We start from the raw sequence: 7,407 nt of genomic DNA, 5'->3' as shown, positions 1-7,407 counted from the left end.
ACACACTCATGTACACAAAGCGCCCTATCTGATGTGTGTAGTGATGATCATGGATGAAGCGCAGGTATCAAGAAAAACAAGGAAAATATAAATATGAAATATCTATAGGCTATTATTCATCTTCGTCATAAAATACATATAACTCGAAATAAAAAAATAAAGCATATTAGTAGGCTTAAATATGTCATATATAATTTCTTCCACTTCTGCATTACCTGTGTTATAAATAGAAAACTAAACGATCTCATAATTTTTTTAATAAAAGTTTCCCATCTGTAATAAAAATTCAAGTTAATCATATTTTTTTATATTCATTCATATTAATATTTGTTGGAATAATTAAAGTGATAATTAGTTTTTGAGTACAAATGACGTTTGTCATTGATTCTAGTTGGCAGTCTTATATAAAAGGGCCTATTACAATAGATTTTCAAATGCCTTGAGTTCTCTTGCACCGTCATCATAAATTAGTGTTATTGAGTTATTTATTATTATTAGTTATTGAGGTAGACCCAGAGCCCGCTGGAAGGATTATATATCCCACCTGGCCTGGGAACGCCTCCCCCAGGAGGAGCTGGAAAATGTGGCTAGGGAGAGGGACGTCTGGGCTAACTTGCTTAGCCTGCTGCCACCGCGTCCTGACCCCAGATAAGCTGACGAAAATTGATGGATGGATGGATGGATGGAGTTATTTTCTAAAGGAAATGGTCGGTACATTTGGTTAAATTGAAACCCAGAATTGTGGCTCACTGGACTGAAACAGAGGGAGCAGAAAGAGACAGCAAAAAGTATTTCCCTCTCTGCATCCTTGTCCTCTTTTTGCTAAGGCTGAGATTAAGATGCCAGGGAGAGAACGATAATAAAAAGAGAATAAAAAATAAGAGAGGTCGTTGATTGGACAGACAGGCGTGCCATTTACTGTATCTTTTCGGTCTTTGGTCTTTATTGAAAAGAGTAAAATTCTGTCCTGATCACACTGGTTGAAAAGTCAGGGAATCAACAGTAAGATACCATTTGATGGCAACTTGGTTGAACATTTAGACCCAGACAAAATCCTCAACAACTTCTGGGTGGATTGTAACAGAGTTTTTAAAATCCTTTCAATATCCACAGAGGATGGATCCAGCTGACTTTGGTGACCCCTGGCTTTCCCTGTAGCACTAGATGAGGTTGACATTTTCTAAGGGTACCATTAAATTGACGAGGGTTATTTGTGAAATACCTCATCAACCTTTAGAAGGAATGCTGTAATACTTGTTTAAGATATTTGTGGCCTTGAAAGGATGCATTATAATAACTAATCTGTACATCCATTTTTTTTTTTAACGCAGAACCATGATCAAAGAAAAATTTGAATTTGTCTAACACTTGGGTTTGTGACCAAATATCAGCCAAACGTATTGTCCTATATCATCTCCAGCTGTACTTTAAGTTCCTGGCAATTCCAGATATTAGCATAATAAGAAGTTAAACTAAGGTGACCATGGTAACCACATGCTTTACATCAGTGTGTTAGCATTCTCACTGTGAGTATGTTAGCCTTTTTTGTTTTAGCATTTTACCTGCAGCCCTGCTATCCCCAGGTTCAGCATAACAGAGATCATTGTTATGCATCTAAGGGGTCTCTTCCTGTTTTGTCAATATCTGGGCCTCTTCTCTATTATGGCTACCTGCACCTGATAACACCTTAAGTTAGAGTGCCTTGTCAGTTTCACTGTGACACTCAGGGATTGTGAGTTTAAATTATTATAATTGCAAGGGTGCCTGTATTTTCCTCCTGCAGACGTGTTGGTCCTGCACTGACACACATAAGGGGCCTCTGGAGGGAAAACAAGTCTTCAGTGACATCACCCTGTGGGATATGACCTCTTGTTTTGGGAAGTGGAATGTATCACCATGGAAACAGAGTTCCCAGTCACACAGTTGGACAGTCCTTGAGATTATAAATTCTTCAATGGAAATTTTGCCCTGCAAAAATCCGTTATTTTGTCTCGAGGAACTACTTGAAATATTTCTTAATGACTCCCTTTTGTTGTCATTAAAATTGGCCTGGACTTGTGTATCCATCCATCCATTATACCGCGTATCCTGTTCAGTGTCGTAGGGGGGCTGGAGCTAATCCCGGCTGTCATTGGGTGAGAGACAGGGTACACCCTGTACTGATCGCCAGTCAATCACAGGGCTGACACACAGAGACAGACAACCTTTCACGCTCACATCCACACCTACGACAATTTAAGAGTCACCAGTGAACCTAACAAGCACGTCATAGAGACTGTGGGAGGAAGCTGGAGGGAGCCAGTGACTGTATATCTAGATGGACAACGTGTCTCCATCTGCTCTTGTATGAAATTGATGCCAAAATGCCCCCGTGATGGGCGCTGTCATCTTGCGACGTCATTTGGAGCCAGAGCTGCGCAGTAGAGATCAGCGGGTGGAGCCGCCACAGCCACTTCCTCTAGCCAAAACACACTCTTAACTTAACAAAAAACCCTAAGGATCCCGCACACCGGCGTGTTTAACAGCAGAACAGCTTCTCGTGTTGGTCTGAAGCAGACGTTCACAGATATGGAAACTTTAATGACTGTAGTGATTGTTTTAGTTACGTCTCCTCTCACCGTTCCTCCTCTACTCTGCTAATCCAGAACAGATCGGCTGCAGGAGCCGGATTTGTCAACAGAGCTGTCAATCATCCTTTTTACAGCATCAAATAACTAATTAAAAATAAACTTGTCAGAAAATTGAACACTTGGACATAAATCAGCATGATAAGAACTAACTATAATGACAGAAACCATGTTTGAGAAAAATGTATTTGACGTGTATTTTGATTTTATAGTTTGACTCATGTCCCCTCTGTTATCATGGAGGAGACGGGCTTTATGAGCTATACTGCAGCCAGTCAGCAGGAGGCGATAGAGAGGTTTTGGCCTCACTTTTAGGGAGCTGTCATCGTCCATCTTTTTATACAGTCTATGGAGGGAACCCACACATGCACAAGGGAAAACATGCAAACTCCACACAGAAAGGCCCTCTTCATCTGAACCGGGATTCGCACTAGTAACCTTCTAGCACCTGTCTTAACCTTTTGTTATCATAATGAGGCAACAGTAAACAGGTTAATCCCTATGAATGATGCTGGCTCCAAACAAGCTTATCAGTAACTACATATATCTTATCTTAAAGCTCCATTTTAATTTATGTGTCCAAGATCATGTGTATTTTGTTCTTTAAATGTTATGTGTGAAGCGTAAGCACCTAAGTTTGGGTACATGTGAATGGAAATATCATACAATTGAAAAAAAAATCTATTCATAAACCGAACATTATAATTATGAAAGAAGAAAAATTAAAAATACTGTAATAAATATGGTTTTAATACTCAATTTTAGTGCATCTCCCACTGCAGTGTTGGTGCTCTCATTAGACCGATTAGTGCCAACTGTAAGGATTAGTGTAGCGAGGTGGATGTCAGCCCAAATTAGAGTAAAAACTAGAATGAAAGAGAAAGAGAGAAAAGGGGAATAAAGAAACAAAAAGTTACAAACAGGGGAGCAGGAGCAAGATATGAGGTGGTTGACAGGTCAGGAGACACGGTAAGAGGAAGGAAAAGACATGAATGTAGAGCAAAACATCCAGATAAAGTCGGATGGATGAGACAAAACGGTGAGAGGATGAGAAAGTGATGGAGGAGAAAGATTCTTCTTTATTTTTAAGATAACTAGAGAGAAGAATGAGACCCATGAGGAGAAATGTGGTGAAAGAATTGAGGGCAGACTGAGACAGAGAGAGAAAAATAAGAAGAGGAAGAGGGTTGAAGAGAGATAAAAAGACAAACTGCCAGGATACAGATGGATATCAAAGTAGAACAGAAGTATGAACGCAGCTGCGAAGAAAGAAAAATAAAATACTAATAGACATAAAGAGAGAAAGTGTGTCTGACAAAGAGACTCAGCTGTATACTGAAAAGAAAGAATGGTTTTCAACATGGCAACAGTTTCACCACTATGTATTTTTATCTGTTTATTTCAATCACACAAGCGTCATGCTTCATTTGTTCCGAGCGTGCACGCTGGTCTACATAGATACAGGAGCTAAATATATGTAGAATCTTTATAGATATGTTTATGTGTGGGAGAGAGTCCCTGCAGTTTGCTTATTCTGTCTCTTATACATTTAATTTAGTAACTTTAGATGAAAAAAGTACTATTTAAGCCATACTAGCTGCTCTGTAAGGCTGTAAGCTAAATGCTTAACATGCTAAAATACATACTAAGCTAAAGCTAGCATGCTGCATGCTTGTTTACCTTACCTTGTACATCTGAGTTTAATGTGTTGTTATGCCAACAATGTCTAATTTACACAACACAGACATCTGTTTATGCCGACTTCAAGTACACTAGTAGAATTGGAAACAATTCTGAAACCCCTTCACATCTATAGACGTTCAGATTTAGCATAAACTAGGTAGCTTGTGTTGCTTTTTTACAAGACTTTAACTATGTTCTCCTCCTGGTAGAAATGAACATGAAGAGAAAAGGAGCAGGTACAGAAGCAGCTTTTGACCACACCAGTCCTCCTGTGTGCAGCGGTTTGTGTTATCTGTAGTGGTTGAGGCCGTAACTTAAGCTAGGTTAGCATAGCAAGCTAGCAGGCTACTAGCAAGGCATTTCCTTCCTTTCCTTTTTCTTTACTATTACTGAATGCATCCAACTATAATGTTGTATATTTGCCCTTGTGTGTGCAGTGGCTTGCTTTTCCCCAGAGTTCCCTCCATTTTTACTATCTCCCTTGTTTGCTGCTTTCTGTTTGGTGCTATAGGGAGAGAGTACCCAGTGGTTGACCCCTGATAATATTACATAACAATAGAACATAAAGAAGAAGAAAAAAGACTAGCTGAGTGAAGAAAGACAGCTTGGACTGACTTTTACAACCATGAATTATGCCACAACTCCCGCAAAACTCTCGATTCTATAACGACATTGGAAAATTGACTGCAACTATGAAAACGTGTTGGGGCTAGGTGTAGTCACTGCACCAAGTTTGTTTACAGCCTTATTTACTTCGTGTGTCATTACCTTTCTGTCATGTCTGCACCTTAGTTAAGTTACATTTTTATTCCCTCATGTATCATGTCTCGTGTTTCCTGTTTTAATTTGAAGGTCACTCACCCTTGTCTCTGTTTCAGGCCCGTGTCCTGTCCCTTCCCCCGTCGTGCGCTCACCTGCTCCTGATTGTCTCTTCCCCAGCTGTGTCTACATCACTCCTCATTACCTCTTGTATTTAACCCTCGTGTCTCCCCATGTCCCGTCGCCAGTTCGTTGTACCTTGTCGTCACGTTCCAGCATTCTCACAGCATTCTGATTCTGCTGCACTCAATCAATGGCTAAATGGCTCTTGGATCCCTGTGTTTTAATGTGCGCCCCCAGATAAAGGTTCCATGGTCCAGTAATTGCTTTAAGTCAAACTAACTTAAGTCTTTGTCAATTATATTGTTGTTACTATAATGTTAATATGCAAGTAGTGAGTATATAATAGAGGTGAAAAGAAAATATTTTCCTAATAGGAAGAGGCTCCTTCAGAGAATCCTGAGAGAAGCATCTGTCCTCCTCATCTCTCACATCTAGAGCTGGATCTCAGGGTGTTTCTGTGCCCTACATACACTACTGGCAGCCATTACTCTGTATCCTCACTGTACAGGAATGTGAATCGACTTCTGAACCCCACAATTACTGACCACTGCTTCATGAATTCCCCTCTCCTTCCTTTCATTTCCCCCGTTCTGATGAGCTCTGTTCTTCTCATTTTTCTCTTTCGCCCTTAATGCTTTTTTTTTTTCTTCTTCTCAGTTTCTCTGCCATATTTCCTCTCTTGTCCCTCTGCTCTTTCTTTTCCAAACCAGTTCTCAACTGCTTCTTTAGATTTCTTTTTTAATCCACCCTCACCTCCTCTCATCTTTTATTTTCTGTCTCTCTGAGGCTCCTTCAGCAGGTTCCTGACTGACTCATCCCCAGTCATCATTTAACTGTGAATGAGTCATTATTCTCTCTGCATGATTTACACCAGTCACATTCAGAGAAACACTTTCATACTTACAAGCAATGCCATGGATGAGAAGTCGCATGGGCAAAGGGAGCATTAAACACACGCTAATTTTACATCAGAGAGCTAAAGAGCTGCAGTTATTTTACAAGCAAGGGTTGAGACTCAAATCCACCAATGTTCCTTTGTAAGGCTTCTATGTCTCTCCTGTGTTTTGTATCTTTATGTTGCTGCTCATTGAAGAGTTTGCGTCTTCTGCAACCGTGTTAAGAAAGTTGTATCTTCAGCTTGCTTGTTCATCAGAGTTAGGGGTGGCTGCGGCTTAGAGGTGGGTCACCCTTCAGCAGGAAGACTTTCAGGTCGATCCCCCGGCCCGAGGGTGAATGCCGACATGTAGTGTAAAGCGCCTTGAGGCATTAGAAGACCAGAAAGGTGCTATAAAAGTGCAGTCCATTTACCATTTATAATCTGACCAGCCATAACATTATCACCACTGACAGGTGAAGTGAATAACATTGATTATCTCGCCACAATGGCACCTGGCAGTGTGCGGGATACGTTCGGCAGAAACATTTTGTCCTCGAAGTTGATGTCTTGGAAGACGGAAAAATAGGCAAGTGAAAGGATGTGAGCGATTTTGACAAGGGCCAAATTGTAATGGCTAGACGACCAAAACTGCAGCTCTTGTGGGGTTTTCCCGGTCTGCAGTGGTCAGGTGATAAGCAAGAGGTTCATGGGCGGCCAAGGCTCATTGAGGCACGCGGGGAGCAAAGGCTGGCCCATGTGGTCCGATCCAACAGAAGAGCTGCTGTAGCTCAAATTGCAATTGCATTAAAAGTTAATGCTCGTTCTTCTAGAAAGGTGTCAGAGAAATGGGGGCGCGTAGACGCAGACCTGTCAGGGTTCTTTTAAATCATGTTGATGGTCGGGTGAGCATGCGTCGCTTACCTGAGGAAGACATGGCACCAGAACGCAATTTGGGAAGAACGCAAGCTAGCGAAGGCAGTGTGATGCTTGGAAACCTTGGGTCCTGCCATTCATGTGGATGTTACTTTGACACGTACCACCTACCTAAACACTGTTGCATACCGCTTACACCCATGGAAATGGTATTCCCTAATGGCAGTGGCCTCTTTCAGCAGGATAATGCGCCCTGCCACACTGCAGACATGGTACAGGAATGGTTGAGTTCAAGGTGTTGACTTGGCCTCCAAATTCTCTAGATCTCAATCCAGTCTAGCATCTGTGGGAAGTGCTGGACAAACAAGTCCAATCCATGGAGGCCCCACCTCGCAACTTACAGGACTTGAAGGATCTGCTGCTAATCTCTTGGTGCCAGATACCTCAGCACACCTTCAGAGGTCT

This window comes from Semicossyphus pulcher, unplaced genomic scaffold (assembly GCF_022749685.1).
Source record: "Semicossyphus pulcher isolate SPU_LCO1_2020_fin unplaced genomic scaffold, fSemPul1.0.p SCAF_12, whole genome shotgun sequence".
NCBI lineage: Eukaryota > Metazoa > Chordata > Actinopteri > Labriformes > Labridae > Semicossyphus > Semicossyphus pulcher.
The sequence above is the reverse complement of the archived record's forward strand: the minus strand, read 5'-3'. Positions refer to the sequence as shown.